General features: G+C 35.5%; 1 protein-coding gene and 1 pseudogene across 1 annotated transcript in view; one reads left to right on the top strand and one right to left on the bottom strand.

Moving 5' to 3' along the window:
* LIMA1 (LIM domain and actin binding 1) overlaps window positions 1–25,004 on the top strand; it is a 116,448-nt gene that overhangs the window by 11,600 nt on the left and 79,844 nt on the right. The gene's annotated exons all lie outside the window — the stretch shown is intronic.
* On the bottom strand, window positions 21,628–24,742 carry LOC143690179 (E3 SUMO-protein ligase KIAA1586 pseudogene; annotated as a pseudogene).

Below are 25,004 nucleotides of genomic sequence, written 5' to 3'. Positions count from 1 at the left end.
TCATGTGGAAAAATCTTGAATCTTACCTCATACCAAATAGCAAAAAATTAACTTGAAACGGATTAAATCTAAAGAGCTAAAACTATAAAACCTTTCAAAGAAAATGCAATGGTTTGAAGCTGTATGTACTCCAGAAAAACATGCTCTTAAATTTAATCCATTCCTTTGGGTGTGGCCCCTTTGTAAATAGGACCTTTTGATAAGCCTACTTCAGTTAAGGTGTGACCCACCTCATTCAGGATGGGTCTTATTCCTGTTACTGGATTCCTTTGTAAGAGAATGAAATTCAGACAGAGAGGAAGCCACAGAAGCAAAAAGTTAAAATTGATGAAGCCCACAAGAGAAGGAGACAAGCAGACATTGCCATGTGCCTTGCCATGTGACAGAGGAGCCAATGATGGCCAGCATCTGGTCTCTGGGAAAAAAGCATCACCTTAGTGATGACTTGATTTGATCATTTTTTCAGCATCAAAAACATGAGCAAATCAATTCCCATTGTTTAACCACACTCATTTCATGGTATTTGCTCTGAAAGCACATGAAACTTAAAACAGAAAATATATGGGTTAGAAAAAGATTTTTTAGATAGTATACAAAAAGGACAAGCCATAAAAGAAAAAAAATGACAAGCTGGATTTCATCAAAATTTAAAACTTCTGCTTTTTGAAAGATACTGTTAAGAAAAATTAAGAGGTAAGACATAGTCTGGGAGAAAATATTTTCAAAGCACATACCCAACAAAGGACCTATAACCAGAATACATAAACAATTCTCTTTTTTTATTGAGAAATCTTCACACACATACAATCCATCCATAGTATACAATCATCACATAGTGTATTCATCACCATGGTCATTTTTAGAACATTTGTATCACTCAAGAAAAAGAAAAAACTCATACATCCCATACCCCTCACCCCTTGCTCTTATTAACGACCAATATTTCAATCTACCCATTTTTTTACCCTTTATACCCCCTATTACTTATCTTTTAAATTTATTTTTTTACTCATCTGTCCAAACCCTGGATAAAAGGGGCATCGGACACAAGGTTTTCACAATCATGCAGTCACCTTATAAAAGCTATATAGTTACACAATCATCTTCAAGAATCAAGGCTGCTGGAAAACAGTTCAACAGTTTCAGGTATTTTCCTCTAGCATCTCAAATACACCATAAACTAAAAAGGGATATCTATATAATGCATAAGAATAACCTTCAGGATAACCTCTCACTCTGAAATCTCTCAGCCATTGAAACTTCATTTTGACTCATTTCTCTCTTTCCCCTTTTGGTCAAGAAGACTTTCTCAGTCCTATGATGCCTGGTCCAAGTTCACCCCTAGGAGTCCTGTCCCATGTTGCCAGGGAGCTTTACACCCCTGGGAGTCATGTCCCATGTAGTGGAAAGGGCAGTGAGTTCACCTGCTGAGCTGGCTTAGAGAGAGAGGCCACATCTGAGCAACAAAAGAGGTTCTCTGGGGGTGACTCTTAGACATAATTATCAGTAGGCTTAGCTTCTCCTTTGCAAGAATAAGTTTCATAGGGGTAAATTCTAAATTGAAGGTTCAGCTTGTTGAATGATTGCCCCCACTGCTTATGAGAATATCAAGAATCCCCAGATGGGGCAGTTTAATATTTTCTCCTTACTTCTCGGTTCCCCAAGAGGACTTTGCAAATACTTTCTTGTTCTCTGACCAAATTACTCTGGGATATATTGGGGCATTACACTAACCCATACAAACCAAGAAGATCTCATGCCCTCTTCAAAATTCCATGTAATTATGGTGTTCAAGTAAACTGACCACACAAGTTAAATTAGACAATGCCCTATCCAAAATATAAAATTTGCACCAACCAAATAAACATCTCTCCCTTTGGTTTCACAGGGAAGTTGAAATTTTAAATATGAACCATATCATCCTTTACCCTGTATTCTGATTTACCTTAGTACTATATAGATTAGATTCATTCGCATCTCTAGTTGAAGTCTGATCACTTTTTCAACTTTTTAACAGTTGCTGTATGGGGTAATGCTGACTTTCATAGCGTCAATGCTATAACTCAGAGTCCCAGGTGTCACATAAATACCCAGTTTCAGGTAAAAACCAGATTATACTCAAATAGCTCAGTATCTTAGACTTTAGAAATAACAGCTCCAACTCCTGAATATATGTGACTGCTGTAAGAGCTTACAAACAAGGACCCTTCACAATAGGCCCAACTTGATGACCTAGTCTCTCGACTTAAATTATCCAAGTTTGTACATTATAGTTAGTCCACGAGTGAGGCTTGATAATATTTGTCTTTTTGTTTCTGCCATGTCATCCATCATTCTGTCCTTAAGGTTCATGCACCTAGTTGTATGTCTCACTTTATTCTTCTTGCAGCTGCCCCAGTAGTCCATTGCATACATACACCACAGTTCCCCCTTCCATCCTCATTCTCTCTGTTCACTTTAAACAGTTATATTCGCACACCATACAATCTAACCTAAGTAAATAGCCATGCCTTCACCACCATAATCTATATGAAGACATTTCCTTTTCTTCTGCAAGAATCCATATCACTTCCCCATATCCCCTCCTTGTTGACATTTAGTTTTGGTATAATGCCTTTACTACATTCAGGGAAAGTATATTGCAATGTTATTGTTGACTATAGACCCTAGCTTGCATTGATTGTACTTATTCCTGTACACCATTCCACTTTCAACACCTTGCAATGTTAACATTCATTTGTCTTCTCTCATGCAAAAACGTTTTTATATTTGTATACTTAATCACTAACTGTGTTGGTTTAAAAGGATGTATGCCCCCTAGAAAAGCCATGTTTTGATCAAAATCCCATTTCATAAAGGTAGAATTCAATACTCTATGTTTGAAACTAATCAGATCATCTCCCTGGATGATGTGATTTAGTCAAGAGTGGTTGTTAAACTGGATTAGGTGACGACATGTCTCCAACCATTTGGGTGGGTCTTGATTGGTTTATTGGAGTCCTATAAAAGAGGAAACATTTTGGAGAATGGGAGATTTAGAGAGAGCAGCACCACAAAGCAGAGAGTTCATGAGCCAGTGACCTTTGGAGATGAAAAAGGAAAACACCTCCTGGGAAGCTTCATGAAACCAGAAGCCAGGAGAGAAAGCTAACAGATGATGCCATGTTCGCCATGTTCCCTTCCAGATGAGAGAGAAACCATGACTGTGTTCACCATGTGCCTTCTCACTTGAGAGAGAGACCCTGAACTTCATTGATCTTCTTGAATCAAGGTATCTTTCCCTGGATGGATGCCTTTGATTGGACATTTTTATAGACTTGTTTTAATTGGGACATTTTCTTGGCCTTAGAACTGTAAACCAGCAACTTATTAAATTTCCCTTTTTAAAAGTTATTCCATTTCTGGTATATTGCATTCCAGCAGCTAGCAAACTAGAACACTAACATTGTCCACTCTAGGCATTCCTAAGTTATGCTGTCTCAGTCTTTATCCTCTATCTTTCCTTCTGGTATCATACGTGACACCCAGCCCTTCTCCTTCAACCATACTCACATTCAACTTCATTCATTGTACTTATAATATTGTGCTACCATCAGATACTATTGTGCTATTCATTTCTGAATTTTTACAATCAGTCCTGTTGTACATTCTGTATTTCTTCAGCAAAAAATGTCCAATATCTATCCTCTCTCTATCTCCTGATAACCTGTGTTCTTAACTTTAACTCTCAAAGTTCACTCATGTTAGTTCATATTTTGTGAGACCATACAGATTTGTCCTTTTATTTCTGGCTAATTTCATTCAGCATAATGTGCTCAAGTTTCATCCACATTGTTACCTGCTTCATGACTTTATTCTGTCTTAAAGCTGTGTAATATTCCATCATATGTACACACCACAGCTTATTTAGCAACTCATCCATTGATGGACATTTTGGCTCTTCCCATCTTTTGGCAATCATAAATAATGCTGCTTTAAACCTCAATGTGCAAATGTCCGTTTGTGTCCTTGCCTTCAGTTCCTCTGAATATATACATTGTAGTGGGACTGCTGGATCAGATGGCAATTCTATACTTTACTTCCTGAGGAACCGCCGAACTGCCTTCCAGAGCAATTGCACCATTTTACATTCCAACCAACAGTGGATAAATGTGCCTTTTACTCCACATCCTCTCCAGCACTTGTTTTCTGTTTGTTTATTTTATAATGGCCATTCTAGTGGGTGTGAAATCATATCTCATTGTTGTTTTGATTTGCATTTCCCTAATAGCCAGTGAAGTGAAGCATCTTTTCACATGCCTTTTAATTATTTTTACTTCCTTTTTTGAAAGTGTCTTTTCATGTCTTTTGCCAGTTTTTAAATTGGGTTGTTTATCTTTTTGTTGTTGAGTTGTATAATCTCTTTGTCTGGATATTAAACCCTTATCTGATATGTAGTTTCCAAATATTGTCTCCCATTGCGTAGGCCGTCTTCATTTTCCTGACAAAGTTCTTTGATGCACAAAAGTGTTTAATTTTCAGGAGATCCCATCTATATATTTCTTTTTTTATTGTTCATGCTTTAGGTGTAAGGTCTAGGAAACAAGATTTATAAGATATTTCCCTACATTTTCTTCTAGAAGCTTTATGGTCTTAGCTCTAATGTTTGTCTTTGATCCATTTTGAGTTAATTTTGTATAGGGTGTGAGATATGGATCTTCTTTCATTCTTTTGCATATGGATATCCAATTCTCCAAACACCATTTATTGATGAGGCCGCTCTGTTCCAATTGGGATGGCTTCATTCCAATATGATCTGAGGAAATATTTTGTATAATTTCAATCTTTTTTTAATTTATTGCAACTTGCTTTGTAACCCAGCATATGGTCTATCCTTGAGAATGATCCATGAGCACCTGAGAAAAAATGTATATCCTACTGTTGTGGAGTGTAATATATGTAAATATCTGTTAAGTCTAGTTCACTTATTTTATTATTCAAAATCTCTGTTTCACTTATTGATCCTCTGTCTAGATATTCTATCGATTGGTGGGAGCAGGAAATCAAATTCTCCAACAATTATGGTACAGGTGCCTACTTACCCCTTCAGTGTTGTCAATGTTTGCCTCGTGTATTTTGGAGCACTCTGGCTCAGTGCATAAATATTTATGATTATTATGTCTTCTTGAAAAATTGTTCCTTTTTTTAATATAGTGTCCTTCTTTGTCTCTTTTAAATGTTTTACATTTGAAGTCTAATTTGTCAGATATTAGTATAGCTATTCCTGCTCTTTTCTGGTTGTTTTTGCCTGAAATGTCTTTTCCCAACCTTTCACTTTCAACATATTTTTGTCCTTGGGTCTAAAGTGAGTCTCTTGTAGACAGCATATAGATGGGTCCTGGTTTTTAATCCATTCTGCCAGTCTCTGTCTTTTGATTGGGGAGTTTAACCCATTAACATTTAATGTTATTTCTGTAAAGGCAGTACTTTCTTCTACCACTTTGTCTTCTGGATTTTATATGCCATATCCAGTATTTTTCTCTTTTTATCTTTATTGATAGTCTTCATTTCTACATTCTTCTCCAGACTTCTCTCTCCTGTCTTTTCCTTACCTGCACGTTGTGTTCCCTTTAGTATTTCTGGCAGAGCTGGCTTCTTAGTCACAAATTCTCTCAGTGACTGTTTGTCTGAAAATATTTTAATCTCCCCCTCATTTTTATCAATTTTTTTTGGGGGGGTGCATGGTTCAGGAATCAAATCCAGATCTCCCACATGGAAGGCATCCCCCTCATTTTTGAAGGACAGTTTTGTCCAGTATAGAATTCCTGGCTGTCAATTGTTTGCATTCAGAATATTAAATATATCATGCCACTGCCTTCTCATCTCCATGGTTTCTATTGAGAAATCCACACATAGTCTTATTGAGCTTTCCTTTAATGTGATGGAATGCTTTTCTCTTGCTGCTTTCAAAGTTCTTTGTCTTTGACATTTGACAATCTGATTAGTAAGTGTGTTGGAGTATATCTAATCGGATCTATTCTGTCTGGGTATGCTGTACCACTTGAATCTGTAATTTTATGTCTCTCATAAGAGACGAAAAATTTTCAGTGATTATTTCATCCATTAGCCTTTCTGCTCCATTTCCCTTCTCTTCTCCTGGGACATGCACAACACATATATTCATGTGCTTCATGCTGTCATTCAATTCCCTGAGACCCTGCTCATATTTTTCCATTCTTTTACCTATCTTTTCTTTTGTGTCAAATTTCAGATGTTTGGTCCTCTAGTTCACTAATCCTTTCTCCTGCCTCTTCAAATCTATTGTAGATTTTTCCACTTTTTTTTTTTAACATTTTTCGTTGTTAAATATAACATATATACAAAGAAAAAGCCATGATTTTCAAAGTACACTTCAACAAGTAGTTACAGAACAGATTTCAGAGTATGTTATGGGTTACCATTTCACTATTTCAGATTTTTTTTTCTAGCTGCTCCAAAACACTGGAGGCTAAAAGAAATGCTTTTTTTCTTTTTTTGTGAAAAATAACATATATACAAAAAAGAAATAAATTTTAAAGCACATAACAATAATTAGTTGTAGAACATATTCAGAGTATAGAATGAGTTACAATTCCACAATTTTAGGTTTTTACTTTTAGCTGCTCTAAGAGACTAAAGGAAATATCCATCTCTTTTTTTTTCATCTCTTCTATTGTGCCTTTCATTCCCATAAGTTCTGCTTTATGTTTGCCCAATGTCTTCTTTATATCCTTCCTCAACTTGTTGACTTGATTTTTTATGAGATTGCTCATGTCTATTCAGACATCCTGAATTAATTGTTTCAACTCCTCTATCTCATTTGAAGTGTTGATTTGTTCCTCTGATTGGGTCATATCTTTGATTTTCTTAGCATGACTTATTTTTTGCTGGCACCCAGGCATTTGATTTCCTTAATTAGTTTATTCTGGAGGTTGTTTTCACTCTTTTTCCTAGGATTTTCTTGTTGGCTGGATTTGTTCTATATCTGGTCTTTGGCATTCAACTTATTTTAGACCTCTAGCATAGGTTCTGTTTAATTGATCATAATTTTCCAGTTCTTGATTTTCTGTTTCTTGCCCTTCCTATATGAAGCACTTTTTTAAAGGAGGTTCTCCTTAGATATTATAGACCCCAGTCAGAGTTTCCCAAACCAGGCAGGCCCACATCTCAGGAGGAAAGAGTAGCCAGTATCAAGTTTCCCTGAGAGTGAAACCCAGCAGGTTGTCAGACTTTCCTATGAAGTTTCTAGACTCTGTGCTTTTTCTATCCTGCCAGCATGTGGTGCTTGTCAGCCCACAGCTCTCCACCAATGTAAAGTGATGCAGTACCTTTAATTTCATCAGCCTATCCCAGCCAATGTTTGAGACAGAGGCTGAGGTAGTAGGTGGGCTTTGATTGCTTCTCTTTTCCAGCCTCTGGGGCCTGTATTCCCTGAAGGAGGGCCTCCGCTTGAGTTGGGCCCCACCCCTCTTTTCCTGGAGAAGGTAAGCCCTAGAGAATTTACCCCTTTCACCTGATTAGTTGGTCTGTCTCTCCAACATGCTTTAATTTCATCCTTGCCTGGGACAGCACTGGAGTCTAAGAGTGCTTGCTGTTCTAGCTAATGAGCTGTTAAGAACTTTAAAAGAAAGTGAAAAAAGCCTTTTCAGAGCCAGGCCCCAGCTCCCTGAGTTTGTGAATCAAGAGCTGGAGTTGGTACATGGCTCTATGTGTTCCCAAGCTCATGTGCCCCTTTTTCTTGGGGGTCTAGCTCTTTTCAGGTATTTTGTGCTGTCCAAGTAAAAAATCCTGTTTTGTTTTTGTTTATTTTTCCATCAGCTCTGCCTCCCTCTCTGCCAGGGAAAAAACTGTGGGTTCCTTTAGTGCTTACTCCAGGTTTATCTGTGCTCAGGGCCTACTTTCAGCAGTTCAAATTTGTTAGTTAATTCCACAATTGGAGATTGGTTGAGGTCACTTCCTTGCTACTAGTAAAGTCTGTTTCCTTTCCCCTGGGGGAACCAGACTGCCATGGCCCTGGGGGAGGGACACCAGCCTCCACAGAGACTTACAGTTCTCTGTGGGATCCTAGCCATTCCACCCATTCCAGACTTGGATATGCTGTGTGTCCAGTCACTGACGTCTCCCCAGCAGTTGTTCTGTACAATTCCTGGCTATCTACTAGCTGGTCTGGAGGTTAAACTAAATTCCACACTTTGCCATGCTGTCATCTTGCCTTGCCTCCACAACTGTTACACCTCAACAATAAGATGACAAATCTCCCAATTAATGGAAAAAAGATTTGAAGACACTTCACCAAAGAAGATATATGAAAGACAAATAAGCACATTAAAAAGATATTCAACATCATCAATCATTAGAGAAATGCAAATTAAACTCATAATGAGATATCACAGCACACCCACTAGAACGGCTAAAATTAAAAATGCTGATAATACCAAGTAGTGTCAAGGACAAGAAGAAACTGAAACTCTCACACATTTCTGGTAAGAATGCAAAATATAGGACATTTTAGAAAACAGGCAGTTTTTAAAAAATGTTAAATATCTATTTACAACCCCACAATCTCACTCCTAAATATTTACCCAAGAGAAATGAAAACATATGTCCATATGAAGACTGGAATGTAAATATTCATATCAACTTTGGTGTTAATAGCACAAAACTAGAAATAGTCCGAACAATTAACCTGCGAATGGATAAACAAATTGTGAAATGTCCATACAATGGAAGATACTGCTTAACATTAAAAAGAAATGAAATGCCAAGTGTAAGAAGCCAGACTGAAGCCTACATACATTTCTGCAAAATTCTAGTAAACTTAAAACTATAACGACAGAAAGCATCTCAGTTGTGGCCTGGGGATGGGTGGGGTGGATTTGGGGAGGAGATTGATAACAAAGCAGGACAACAGAACTTTTGAGGGTGAGAGAAGTATTCAAATATCTGGATTGTGATGGTGGTTACATGATTGTATACATTCACTAAAAATACATAAAATTGTATACTTAAAATTGATGAATCTTAATGTAGGTAAAGCATACCTCAATAAAACTGATTTTTTAAAAAGTGATCCTCTTCCTCCATGAGAAAGAGAGGTATAGATTTGACGTAAGGAAGAGTTTTCTGATCATGTGGCATTAATATTAAAAATTTCCTTTTTTGACAATTTTTAAGAATGAAGAAGAGAATGCCATTGGTTGACCTAGGACAGATTTTTTTCAAGGCCAAAATTAAATGGTATACTTAAACATATATTAACATATATATCATATTATGTAACACATATAATAAAAATTTATCTGATTCAAAAAGTATTTAGATAAGAATTATAAATCTTCTCAATTTAAATCTTCATCCCTCTCCTAAGATTTAGGAAAATATAAATCTCTTCTGAGAATTTAATTTTTTCATATATAGTCACCAAAATGACTTCTTATGGACCTGTCCCTAAATTGACATAATATAGTTTAATATACATATATAAAGCTTCTCAATTCAATTAAACCTTAGCATATCATATGATCACAAATCCTTTCTTACTTGGTTTTTAAAATATTTTTCCTGATTTCTCTATCTGATTTATTAATAGTCATGTCATTTAGCAACCTGGAAAATAATGTGTAATATAATAAGGCCTCTGTAGTTCTTATTTTACAGTATTGTTACAGCCCATCTCAAGGTCTTGAAAGAAACCTTTGTAGAGAAGATTAGGTTTCATCAGCTTCACAGCAAATCTATGAATTTGCTACTATTGCTATATATTAAATCTAGGTATCTCTATTAAACTTCAGAATTACCCTCCAATAACAACTTAATATCTCCACTTTTAATTCTCACCTCAAACTTAACAGACCTGCAGCTGAATTTGATATCTCCCCCTTCCTATTTCTTCCACCACCACCAGCAGCAGCAGTTTGCTAGTTTTTCTGCATTCTGCAGCTCAGTTAATAGCACAGCATTCATCCAGCTGCAGATGCCATAAACCTGGGAAGTCACCTCCATATCCAAACCATAAATTTATGACAACTCATCTTCCAAATTTGCCATTGACTTCTCTCTAGTTCATCTACTTTTCTCCAACCCAAATCTTACTCTACCTCAGGCCATCAATATATCGCAGCCACTAATGGGTTTCCTGGCTCTACTTTTACCACTTTTCAAACTTTTCTTTAAATTGCAGCCAAATGTGGCTTTCTAAATACACATCTGATCATGTCATTCCCCAGCCCCAAACTGTTTAATGTTCTGCATTCAAGCTTCAGCATGCATAAGAAATCACTCAGGATTATTTGTTTAAAATACAGATTCTGAAACTTCACCCTAGGGATTTTAATTCAGAAGGTCTGGGGTAGACACCAGGGAAACTCTTGATTCAGTGTCAAACATTAGGGACACCCAAATCAATAGGACAAACCATTGATCTTGAGGTTTGTTCTTGTGAAACTTATGTATACAGCAGAGAAGCTTAGCCTACATATAGGTATGCCTAAGAGTTATTTCTGGAAGACCCCCTTAGTTGCTCAGATGTGGCCTCTCTAACTCTGCAAGTGAAATAGTTGCCTTCCTCCCTATGTGGGGTATAATATCCAAGGGTGAAAGTCTCCCTGGCAGCATGAGAGATGACTGCCAGGAATGAGCCTGGTCCTGGCATCATGGGATCAACAATGTTATCCTGACCAAAAGGGGAAAAAGAAGTGTAACAAGTAAGCTATCAGTGACTGAGAGAGTTCAAACAGAGTCAAGAGTCTACTCTGGAGGTCGACTCTGGAGTCTACTGGAGTCTCTGGAGTCTACTCTGTAGTCTACTCTGGAGGTCGACACAAGCCTCAGTTAGACATTGCTACCTATCAAGGCTTGCAAAACCCCAACCAAAATCATTATTGCTAATGCTAAAGATGCGTAGGGCATTATATAAGATTCTACAAAGGTTCCATGTGCTAGGGTAACTTTCCAGAAACCTACAATCTCCAGATGGATCCTGGACTAGGTAAATTCTGAAATGCAGATGGGCAAGCCTCTCCAGAACATTAACTAGTTCCATATTGACAGCCCTTCAAATATGAAAAAGTTACTGAGTAGGGCATGAGAGTTTGAAGGTTTGTCCAGAGAGATGCCCCAATAAATTCCAGAGTGATTTGAACAGTGAATAAAAAAGTATTTGCAAAGTCCCCTTGGGGGAATGGCGAGAAAGGGGGAAAATTCAACTTCCCCCTTTGGAGAATTCCTGATATTCTCAAAAGCAGTGGGGTCAACCAAAGCAATAGGCTGAGCCCTCAGTCTTGATGTTTGTCATATGAAACTTATCCCCATAAAAGATAGGCTAAGCCTACTTGAAATTAGGCCTAAGAGTCACCCCCAGAGAACCTGTTTTGTTGCTCAGATGTGGCCTCTCTCTCTCAGCCAACGATGACAAGCAAACTCACTGCCCTCCCCTTCTCTATGTGGGACATGACTCCCAGGGGTGTAAACTTTCCTGGCAACTTGGGACAGAAATCCTAGAATAAGCTGGTACTCAACATCAAGGGATTGAGAAAAACTTCTAGACCAAAAGGGGGAAGAGAGAAATGAAACAAAATAAAGTATCAATGCTGAGAGATTTCAAACAGAGTCAAGAGGTTATCTTGGAGGTTATTCTTAGGCCTATATAGATATCACCTTTTTAGTTAAGGTATATTGGAGAGGCTGGAGGGAAGTGCTGAAAATGTAGAGCTGTGTTCCAGTAGCCATGTTTCTTGAAGATGATTGTATAATAATATAGCTTTCACAATGTGACTGTGTGATTGTGAAAACCTTGTGTCTGATGCTCCTTTCATCTATGGTATGGACAAATGAGTAAAACATACGGATTGAAAATAAATAATAGGGGGAACAAATGTTAAAATAAATTTAGTAGATTGAAATGCTAGTGATCAATGAAAGGTAGTGATAAGGTGTATAGAAAAAAATAGGGGAAACAAAGGCTAAAATATACTGGGTAGATGGAAATACTAGTAGCCAATGAGAGGGAGGGGTAAGGGTTATGGCACATATAAGTTTTTTTTTTCTTTTTATTTGTTTTTCTGAATTGATGCAAATGTTCTAAGAATGATCATGGTGATGAACATACAACTATGTGATGTTATTGTGAATTATTGATTATATACCAAGAATGGAGTGATCATATAGTAAGAATGTTCATGTTTGTATGTTGTTTTAAAAAAATTTTTTAATTACAAAAAATGAAAAAGTTAGAATGGGCATAGCCCATACACCCCTAAAGAGTGGGAGAAAGATCAAAGGTGATGGTGGAGTTATACAGAGAAGGCAGGGCCTAACAAATGATTGCTAAACCATTATATTGATATTTCTTTTAGTCTCCAGTATCTTAGAGTAGTTTGAAGTAAAAACCTAAAATTGTGGAACTGTAACCCATACCAAACTTTGAAATCTGTTCTACAACTAATTGCTGCAACGTGCTTTGAAATTTATTGTTTTTTGTATATATGTTATTTTTCACAAAAAAGAAAAAAAAGTCGATTCTGATAAAAAATGCACAGCTATATGATGATATTATGAAGCGATAACTGTACACTTTGGATGATTACATGGTATGTGAATATATAACAATAGAAAATACAAAAAAAAAGGTCTGGGGTAGAATATAGAAATGGACATTTTTAACAAAATCACCAGGTGATTCTGATATAAGTGGTCCATATTTCAAGGAATGTGTCTTAATGGCTGCCCAGTGCTTGTAGAATAGAGTTCAAACTCAAAATGCCTTTCAATCCCTTTGTAAGATCTGGACCCTACTTACCTTTCTAGTAAGGTAGTCAGTGACTACCACCTTCTACATTCTCGGCTCAAGCTATAATGAAAATTTCCCCCGATATATATTTTTTATAAAATACATAAATATATATATATATATATATACATTTTTTTTTTACATGGGCAGGCACCAAGAATTGAACCCAGGTGTCCAACATGGCAGGCAAGAACTCTGCCACTGAGCCAACGTTGCTCACCACCCCCATTTTTAAAATAAGTAAAGTTGCTATGCTTTGTTCTCCCTGTTGATGCCAACCCTCCTGTCTATCCACCCTCTTTTTGCTAACCAAACACACACACACACGAACACACACACTTCTGTCATGCTAATTTCTATTTACCATTCAGTTTAGACATCAATTCTCAAGGAAGACTTCCCTGACTCCCAAGCCAAGGAGAAGTAACTACCATAGCCTCCTCTATTTCTCCATTTGCTGCACTTACCTACAATACTCTATCAACTTTTTAAATTACTTGTCCCACCAAATCACTCTCTTTCTCCAGTGAATTTCCAGTACCTAGCACTGTACCTGGTATATAGTAGCTACTCAATAAGTATTTTTTAATTTTTAATTTTTTAAATAAATATTTATTGAATAAACAAATGATTTCTACTTCAAAGGAATATGAATAAAGTAAAGAAAGATTATAAAATTGAACTTATGTTATGGAAAAATATATTAATGAAAAAACACCAAGACTGTAGAAAATAACCACAGCAAACAATGCAAGAGGAAAATGAGTAAAGGATTTGAATAAGCAATTCACCACAAAGATACACAATTAGCCAAAAGTATTAAAAATATTGAATTTATTCTTGCTATTAATTAGACAAATGCAAATTAAACCAATGATATTATCATTCCATACCTGTCAAACAGACAAAAATGTAAGTCTGATAATAGCAATTTTTCACAAAGATGTGCAGAAATGAGATCTCACACACTGTTGATGGAAAGTTAAATTGGAGGACAATTTGCCAATCTACCCCTAGGTATAATGTAGAAACTTGAGCATATATGCACAAGGATACCCTTTTAACATCACTTTTAATAGTGAAAAAATTGGAAATAATCTAAATATCCATCAATAGAATAATGGATAAATATGGCACACATGTCAATCCAATACTTCAAAGTATTAAAAATGAATAAATAAGTGCGGGCCATGGTGGCTCAGCAGGCAGAGTTCTCGCTTGCCATGCTGGAGACCTGGATTTGATTCTCGGTGCCTGCCCGTGAAAAAAAAAAAAGAATGAATAAAACCTACATACATGAATATGGATGGATTTTGACCATAATGTTGAGAGAAAATGGTAAATTACAGAAAGAAACATACATTATTACTGTAAATTTAAAAGTATGAAGAACAATACTATGTGTTACTTATGGATAAATAAATATGCAGAATAAGACTGGGTATGAGTATAAGCAGGACATCTATAGTACCTGTAATACACTATTATTTAAAAAATAACTAAGAAAAATGACAGTATGTTCAAGTGCCACAATTCTGAATCATTTTATTTAATACTGTATTGTAACTGATATTTAGGTCATTTGTATAAATAAAGAAAAAAAATGTCCAAAATTTAGAGCTGGCAGAGATCATGAATTTCAACCCAACTAATTTTACAGATAAATTCCAGAGAAGTCTAAAGACTTATCTAATGGCCTCATCTATTTAGGGATAGGCCTAGCACTGGTCTAGTGCTCATTACATTTCACTCTATTGTGGGGTCAGAAACTCAAATCCTTCAGAGGCTAGGCTGGTAAAAGAGAGGAATTAAGCTGGCTGCCTGGAAATGGAAGCCAATGATGAATGCATGCCCAGTCAGAAAAGGATACAGCTACTGATCTCCAGCTAATTGGGGCCAAGGGGGAATGAGGGCCTAGAGTTAAGCCAGAGGTTCTAATTTGTCCAAGAAGTTATAAATCTGATTTTTTTTCTGCCAACTGACTGCAAGCCAAACAAAATAAAAAATAAAAACATAAAACCTAACTATGCACTGGATTAAATTCATGAACCATCATATTACAACCTCTGCTCTAATAACTTTTTTTGCCTACTTGTTGCCAGTGTTTAGAAGACAAAAATCACATACATGAAATAGTTAAGAATTTCATAAAGCAGTAACTTTTAAGGCAAACTGCCATAGAAGACATTTAGGATTGACTAAGAGTCAAGTAGAATAAATTATTAAATACCTTTTGGAGGAAATTTTTGAAGGAAATAAAAGAACAGAAATTTGAAGCATTATTTTAAACAGAAGGGAAAGAAATGCAAATTGAGATAACGGATTTTATCAACATAAAGAGAGGGAAATAACTTGGGGACAGAGAGAGAACATCTGAGTAAACATATTAATTTCATTTAGGCATTAACTTCTTTAAAATACAGAAATAAAAACTGAGATGTTGATGCTAGACTGAATCGAAATTTTAATATCACAAATTCTTGAAGAGGGCAAAAATAAAAATGATATTTAAAGAACACATAAAAACAGAATTTTTTACTGGGAGGGAACCTTAGCTATCCCTCAAGTACAATGGGTCTCCAATTTTTGAAACCAATAATTGTAATAAAGAATCTGGATCCAACATAATACAAATAAACCAAGAAAACTTTCTGAAATAAGTAGCTCATGTATTTTAAGATATTTTACTATTGTGTTTATAGTGGGTAATTCAGCTTGTGCCTAGGTTGTTTCCACTGCTGAGGTTCAGACATGACTGATCATGGCCAGCCAATTACTAGTAAGATCTAAAGGACATCATGTACAAGGGCCTAAGGAGCGAACCCGTCCTAAGTATTATTTTTAAATAATAATACCCATCTCTTACTATTTTTAAAATCAAATATACATTAGGGAATTATTGCCACTTGCAGGTAACAACTATTTATTGAGAAATTAATATGCCCCAAGCACTGTGCCAAGTACTTTCTGTGCTTTAATTTATTTAATATTAAACCTAAGGGCTACAGAAGAGATAACTAGAGCTTACAGATCTTGAATAAGGTTAAACAACAGAAAAATGATAGAACCAAATTCAAAACCACCATTCACAGGAAATGTCATAGTTCATTCACTGTTTCATAGTAAGGAAGTAAAGATTTATATTCTATATTAGACAAACTTCCATAAAAAGACTGAACACCAGCATTTAATTTCCTTCCTGAAACACCACTAAAACTATAATAGTTTATAAAGGGATGATTTTTTTAAAGCATAACTTTTAAAAACAGAGAGAAACATCAATAACATTTTGAAAACTGGAAAGCAGAAGAATGAATGAATATTACTGACTGTAATATTCATTCAGTAATGACTTCTAGCCTCTGAAATAGTGAGCCAATAAACTCCTGCTATTAAACCAACCCATTGATGGTATTTGTTTTAGCAGCTGAGAAACTAAAACAAAGGTAATATTTAGAATCTGAGTAAGATAATATTTGAAACCACCTTCCACTGGGCAAGCTGAAGAGTAATAGTATAGATTATAAACTCAGGCAGGAGCTTGGAAAATCTTACTCTGGGAAATTGGAGCACCTCATAAGAATGATGTAAAGATACTGACATGAGTGGCTGCTGAATGTTCTAGTTTGCTAGCTGCCGGAATGCAATATACCTGAAACAGAACAGCTTTTAAAAAGGGGAATTTAATGGTTTGCAAGTTTATAGTTCTAAGACTAAGAAAATGTCCCAACTAAAGCAAGTCTATAGAAATGTCTAATCTAAGGCATCCAGGGAAAGATACTTTGGTTCAAGAAGGCCGATGAACTTCAGGATTTCGCTTGCATCTGGAAAGGCATGTGGCAAATACGGCATCATCTGCTAGCTTTCTCTCCTGGCTTCCTGTTTCATGAAGCTCCCCAGAAGGCGTTTTCCTCCTTTATCTCCCAAGATCGCTGGCTGGTGGACTCTCTGCTTCTTGTGGCTATGTCATTCTTTGCTCTCTCAGAATCTCCAGCATTCCCCAAAATGTTTCTTTTATAGGATTCCAGTAAACTAATCAAGACCCACCCGAATGGGTGGACGTACGTCTCCATCTAATCCATTTTAACAACCACTCTTGACTGAGTCACATCTCCAGGGAGATGATCAATTATCGTTTCAAACATACAGTACTGAATAGGGATTAGAAGATATGGCTGCCTTTACAAAATGGGATTAGGATTAAAACAAGAAGTAACTTGGAGAAACAAATTGTTCAAGAAAAAGAAAGACTTCAACAACAACAACAAAACCTCATCATTTAAGAACTCAAAGAGATAAGAAAAGATACGCAATCCTGAAACAATAATGGGATATTAAAAGGACCATGCAGTAGGATTGGAAGTTGAGAAGGATCCCCTAAAAAAAATTAGGTAGATAGATACAGATATATAGATAGATACATATGTGGAAAATAGCAGAGAAGAGGTAAAAAACTTACAAGATCATTTCCAACCTCTCCAAAAAGTGAAAAGAGAAAAATCATCAGATAAAAAATTTAGGAAAAATTCTCAGAGCTGAAAGAGACATGAGTTTTCAAATTGACTGGGTCCACCACATACACAGTACAATGGGTGCAAATAGACGTACACCAAGGGAATTATAGAACACCAGTGCCTTGGTTTCCAAGACTGCCATAACAAAGTTCCACAAACTTGGTGCCTTAAAAAAAAAAAAACGGAAATTTATTATCTCACAGTTCTGGAGGCTAAAGTCTAAAATCAAGGTGTTAGCAGGGTCGTGATTCTTCTGAAGTCTGGGGGACAAAAGCCTGTTCCATGTATCTCCTGGCTTCTGACAATCCATGGTATTCTCTGACTCAGTTGTCACACGGCATTTTCCCTTCTATGTCCAAATTTCTTCTTACAAGGACACCAATCACATTGGATTAAGAACCCACTCTACTACGACCAGTTATGACTTCATTTAATTTGCCTAATTTCATCTGTAATGATCTTATTTCTAAATAAGATCACATCCTGAGGTACTGGGGATTAGAACCTCAACATATCTTTTTAGGGACCCAATTCAATCCACAACAATTGAGAACAAAGAGAAAATCTTAAATCATTTCATTTAGGAAAAATAATTCAAATACAAAGAATCAGAAATTATAATAGCTCCAGACTTCTCAGTGGAAACACCAAAATCTATATTCAACCAAACTATCAGGTTATATGTGAGGGTGCATGAAATTAGTATAAATATGCAAAGTCCAAGAAAATTTTGCATCCTGTACACTTGTTTTCCCAAGAAATTATTCCACCTAAACAAGGAAATAACCCAATGTAAAGAAAAACACGGAGTAGAGAGGTGGCTCTCAACTGCTTGTCTGGAGACATTTTTGACTGTTACATGTGGGGGAGCGGGTGCTACTGGCTTTAAGTAAATAAAGGCCTGGGATACTATTAATCAACCTGTAATGCACAGATCATTCCCCCACAATAAAGAATTAGGCCCAAATGTGTCAATAGTGCCAAGGTTGAGAATCCTGGAGTAAAGAACCAAAATCCAACACAGGAGAAAAGCAAAGTGTAATGGTATAAGGAGATTCTAAAATAACAGTAATGTACCACATGTAAAGAGCATTAGAACAGCCTAGGTCATGTCAAAGGTTTGGGGAGAGTTGTTTTTTTTTAATGCAATTTTATTGAGATATATTCACATCCCATATAATCCATCCAAAGTATCCAAAGTATCCAATCACACCTATCAACTGCATCCATTATCACATTCAATTCTAGAACATTTTCATTACTCCAAAAAAAAAGAAGAAATAAAATAAAAAATAAAACCAAAAACATCCCATACCTTTGGGAGAGATTTAAAAAACAAATTTGATAGAATACCTGATGCATCTGAATATTTCAGGAGGAGATTTAGTCAAGTGGCAGTTTAGGTTTCAGTTTGTAATAAGTAGATAGAAAATCTATAATAAGTAGAAAACAATATAATAATATATAATAAATATGTCTATAATAAGTAGAAAATCTATAATAAGTTTGTAATAAGTAGATAGAAAACTAAGAAAACCAACACAAACAAGTAAATTATTGATTCCAGAGAATGCCAAAAGAAAAAATATTCATAAGGTACTACATGGTTTGGCTGAATAGCATTTGCATATTCAAAATAACATAAACATTAAATACTGACCTAATCAATACTACTTTTTAACTATTTGGAGATGATAGGGAAATAACAAGGGCGCTAAGGTGTAGTCTTAGGTGTAGTTGTTGTGTAGGTGAAAGAAAGAAAAACCCTCACTTTCCATAAGTAGTGATGCCTAAAACAAAAAAAAATTAAGACAGAGCATGCTATTTTGGTAGGACTACGTATAAAATCTGTATCAAGAATTTCATTATAAACACATTGATTTAATTAAATTCTCAACCTACAGGAGGCAGAAATAAAGCATACTCATAAATCCTACTTCCTTATAGTAAATTAGCAAATACAAAGAATTGTTTCACACTTACAAGAGGAAAATAGGAAGAGTCCAAAAACAAGTCTCATTCCTTTCCTCCAAATGCCTAAGTATTTTTTTTCGTGTTTTGGTGAGAGGCTTACAAATTCAGACTTTGGTATGTGTAAAATAGGAAATGGTTTGGAAGTAGATAATACTATTTGGTTGACTCAATTCCTTCAACCAAGGGAAACAAAAAAGAGAATATGGCTCGACAGATTCTGTTCTCAAGTCTACAATCTCCTAAGGAAAATAATATTTACTTAAGAATGTTAATATTACAATAGAGACATCTGATCAATTAGCTATAAAAAGAAACTAAAATGAAAAAAAAATTGTCAGTTAGTCGACTAGATCCAGATAAACAATTTGATACACGAGATTATTCAGTACAGATAATTTTTGGAACATTTTTCTTTGGATTATTCTTATGGATATAGGAATAGTTTCGTTTTACTAAACGCTTAATGGATCACACCTTTATATACTAAAGGGACAGGGAAGATTTGATGTTTAAGCTCTTGGCTTTGTCAGTTGAATCAGAAATGATATTTCATTGAATTCCCACGTCAATAAATTAGGAAAGAATTTTGTTTCCCAAAGTAGGAACAAAACTAACATTTATCAACTCTATAGTAGGTAATACCAAGTATTTTAAATACACGTTCTTATTTGAGCTCCACATCATCCCTAAAAACAGGTACAACTCATTGGTACGCTGGTAAATAATTGGTCCTCCAGGGAAGAAAAATGTGTGCCTATCTATATAACTTATTAAAAACCTTACTGACATAAAGCATTTGAATAGCATACAACTTACCTATAATATATAATACTCTTATTTTGAAATCCATATAGCTGGCTGATTCTCACAGAGAGCTTTCATTGATATTGGTTTTTTTTTTTTTTTTGCATGGGCATGCTCCAGGAATTGAACCAGGTTTCTGCAAGGCAGGTAAGAACTCTGCCCACTGAGTCACCACGGCCTACTCTCATTGGATTTTTATGAAATTCTTTCTATAGCCAACCTATGATTGTAATTCAGCCATCATTTAACAATCCTTATCTGCTAAATTTTTCCAATAAATGTATTGTCAATAAATGTGATATTTGAACTGTTAAGTTACCATTTCTCACCCTCATACAAATTATATTCATTAAACTGAAACCTCTTTCAGCTTTAGCACTACCGACTGTAATAGTAGCTTTTTAGCTTTTTATCTAGTTACAAGGACTGGAATGTTTGATTCTATATCACTTTCTACAAAATCCTGAAAATCATTCAAATCAATTTCATGCTTTAAAATTTCACTTAGGGCGGACCATGGTGGCTCAGCAGGTAGAGTTCTCGCCTGCCATGCCCAAGACCCGGGTTCGGCTCCCGGTGCCTGCCCAGGCAAAAAAAAAAAAAAAAAATCATTTAAATGATACAATTTTTTTCCACTAGCTATTCATGGTAAAAATCAGTTCTTCTTGTCACCCCCAAGAGAGCCTCTTTTGTGGCTCAGATGTGGCCTCTCTCTCCAGTCAACACAACTAGCAAACTCACTGCCCTCCCCCTGTCTACATGGGACATGACTCCCAGGGGTGTGGACCTTCCTGGCAACGTGGGAGGGAATGAGCTGTCCCTAGAATGAGCTGGGACTCAGCATCAAGGGATTGAGAAAACCTTCTCGACCAAAAGGGGGAAGCGTGAAATGAGACAAAATAAAGTGTCAATGGCTGAGAGATTCCAGAGTCAAGAGGTTATCCTGGAGGTTATTCTTATGTGTTAAATAGATATCACCTTGTTAGTCAAAATGTAATGGAGAGGCTGGAGGGAACTGCCTGAAAATGTAGAGCTGTATTCCAGTAGCCATGTTTCTTGAAGATGATAGAGCTTTCACAATGTGACTGTGTGATTGTGAAAACCTTGTGTCTGATGCTTTTATCTACCTTATCAACAGACGAGTAAAACATACGGCATAAAAACAAGTAATAGGGGAAACAAATGTTAAAATAAGTTTAGTAGATTGAAATGCGAGTGATCAATGAAAGGGAGGAGTAAGGCGTATGGTATGTATGAGTTTTTTTCTGTTGTCTTTTTCTTTTTCTGAATTGATGCAAATGTTCTAAGAAATGATCATGATGTTGAATATGCAACTATGTGATGATATTGCGAACTACGGATTATTTTTGTAGACCAGAATGATCATATGTTAAGAATGTTTGTGTTTGTTTGTTGTTATATATATTTTTTTAATTTAAAAATTATTTCAAAAAATTGAATTAAAAAAATCAGTTCTTCTTTAGGCCAAGTAGGTGCTTCTAATAAATAAAATAATTTAAAATGTATTCATTATTGTTTTTGTCTAATAAAATACATAAATTCATTAATTTCTAGAGACATTTTCCTAAGAAGAGCTTTAAATTTATTTTTTTTTAATGGAATGTCTTTAAACTTATCTGACTTAATAAAATATTCTACTTGAGAGTCCTACCTTCCACTACTACTCTAAATTTCCCAAAGTTTTTATAGTACACTTGCTTAATTTTTTGCTTTCTGGCTGCTAGTTGATCTTGACTACAATGCAATTAAAAGTGATGAAAATTCTTCAAGAACACTGATCATTAAAGCAAGGTCTTACAAGAAACTGATGCTAGCTACTCTCTTTGTCAGATCATAGTAAGAAGAAAAAGTGCACAAATAATGAAAGGTATGCATGCCACACAAGAGCAGCCGCCCATTAACTACAAACCACCTACTTTGAGCTCAGTGCTTGATCAAATTTAATAATTTCAAGTTTTTTAGCTATACTTTGTTGCTCAGTTTTATTTTTATTAGATTGGTGATAAACAGTATAAATTTTATCCAGAATATTTTAAATTATTGTCTTGCCGCATTTCAGATAGTGAACTGCAGTTGATGGTTTAAACAGTGCCAAATAATTTTAGGAAAATTTTTTACAACTTTGTAGCTACTCCCGACTTCCTTCCCAGTATTGTACCAGCACCACTGAAACAATTTGCTTTCAAATAGTCATTATTAAAGCCACAATCATTTAGAGTAAACCATAATGTATCGGAAATACACTCTGTTCTGGCTGACAATTCTTTTAAACCAACAAATATCATTACCAGTACAGAAGTTAACTGAACTGTGTCCTGGAGATTAATTACTAAATGTTTCTCTTCGAATTGTGGCACAGATTTAGGCATTCTCTTCTACAATATTATTAAATATCTTCATATAAATTTCTTTTGCAGTATGTTCTGCTGTCTTGTTGCACTGCATCATTTATGTAAATAATTGCCTAGACCTATTTGTTTTCTTCTTTCAATTCTAATGACCACCCTCACCATCAATAAAGGCCTATTAAATTTTACTAATCTGTAAACAGTATTAAAATTGTTATAGTTTCCTCTTTTTTTATTGTTTTTGACAAGTTTTCCTTTAGTTTTATTAGTGTCATTTGGGGTTACTAAATATTCCCTCCATTCCCTGCATACATGGACATATTTTTCTTCTGCCATTCCTAGATGGTGAACTATCACACGATACTTACATTCCAATTTACATTCTTTTATTTCAAAGCCATTTGTAGTGTTCTGTAAACATAAAAGCTTGTTTTTCATTCTAATAATCTGGAAATGCAAGATTATTTCTTCCTTTGATGAATGTGATGGTTTTTCTTCAATGATAGGCCATTCTTCAAGGCTAGGCCATTCTACAATTTTGGCATTCATTTTTATTTGCTTAGACGCCCCACAAGTTTCATTCCTATCATTATTTTCTGGGTCTGTTTTTACTTTCTTCAGATTTTAAAAACAGAGTAAGTCACTCTGTCACTGTCGCCTTTTAGGGATCAGAATTTGAAAAATAATTTCATGTTATGTTAGTAAAATTCACAAGCCACTTGGGGGTTGATGTTAACATTTCTGTTAATACTTTTTTAATATGACTTACAAAATAATATAAATGTTCATCTAAAATACCTCACTTTTCAGTTTACACCTAACCACTATTGATTGGTTTTGATAATTCTTTTAATTAACATGCCACAAAATCAGACTACAAATAAATGCTTGATTACTATTTGATTCAGCAAAGAAGTTGCTTACAACATTTCCAAAGTACAGACACAAATGTTGATTGACATTTTCATGTAAGTTAATAAGATGAAAGTGAAACAATGAAGAGGTACTTTGGAACTTCATTCCTCTGTCAATGACATAAGCCACTTCTTCGCTGAACTGGATAAATAGTTTTCAAACACTGGAAGAATATTTCCTCAATTTCTTGTGCTATTCACATTATAAAGGCCACCAACAGCACTCTTGAATTCAATGGGCATTATTAAAATTTTCTCTTACAGCCTGCTGCTTGGTTTTGTAAGTAAGGCTTTATTGGAACATCACACCCATTTGTTTAAGAAATTGTCTATGGCTGCTTCTGATCTCCAATAAAAGAGCTGGGTGTGTGACAAAGACCTTATTTCCTGCAAAGCCTAAAATATTTATTATTTGGCTATTTACAGAAAAAGCCTGTGATACTTCGTCTAGAAATTCAAAAAACAATAAATCAAGCCCTTATTTGTAGCACTTGCCAATTTCCACGGTGTAAATACTCCCACCTATTGCCAATTGCGTACTATTAAGGTGGCAGTGGCATCTCTGAATATAGATCTGGGAGAAATGCAAATATTATATATCTATCATACAGACAAAATAGACAAATAACCTCAAGAGCAGAGCCATTGATGAAATAAATTCCATTGATGAAAATGAAGTAAAAAAAAATTCATGAAGTGATGAGTTTTGAGGATTATTGTTTATAACGTAATTTATTTAATTGTAAGTTTATATAATTCAATCTTTAATAATGGTTGTACTTAACAACTGGCTTACAAAATTCTTGAAAATTAGTAATCCATCTGCAAGCTTATAAAAACCGCTGCAGAATACTACTAGCTGTATTTTCAAAAAGATATTACGGGAGGATTCGGAAGAACAAGAAATTTGCCTAATCGATAAGTGGCTGAGTCAAGACTGAAATTTAAATTCAAAACTCTGGTCCAAGTTAGTGGAAACCAGGGTCCCTATTGGCCTAACTAAAAAAAAAAAAAAAAAAAAAATTAAGAAACATATTGAGGAACCTCGACATGTAAGGGAAAGCATTCTCTGGACTACCCTTGTATGATATTGCATGTTCTTTTACATCCCCAGGCGGCCTTCTAGCTTTGTTAGCGTCTTGACGCTGGATATTTGAAGGAGGAAGGGAAAAACTGGGTTAATCTATTCATCACTGTTGCTCGAAATTTCTGTTCTTCAAAATTTCTCTCAACCGCTTTGAAATGTGTAATACAGGACAGGAGTTACCAGAAAAACTTTAGAAAACTTGTAGTCTGTTACTATCCTTAGGGTACAGAAAAGGGAAGGGATATTATACGGGCACTCCTACAACTGTACGGCATTGGGGGAAGGTATCTGGGGACAAAACGGTCAAATGGTAGGCCTCTCACTAGATGTTCTCTAAACGTTTCCTACAGCAAGAGACAGCTCCAACTGAGTGTGGGAATAATAACGGTTACAACTGCTGGAGAACTTGGAGATCAGCTGCCCTCGTCCAATCCCTTCATTCTTATGAGGGAACTCAGATCCAGTGAGGTGAAACAACTTGATGACAGTCAAGTGGCCAAGACAGGATTAATTTATAGCTCTTTCCATTACACCACA

The sequence above is a fragment of the Tamandua tetradactyla genome, chromosome 7 (genome assembly GCF_023851605.1).
Source record: "Tamandua tetradactyla isolate mTamTet1 chromosome 7, mTamTet1.pri, whole genome shotgun sequence".
Taxonomy (NCBI): Eukaryota; Metazoa; Chordata; class Mammalia; order Pilosa; family Myrmecophagidae; genus Tamandua; species Tamandua tetradactyla.
Note: the sequence above shows the minus strand (reverse complement) of the source record. Positions and strands in the feature narration are given on the sequence as shown.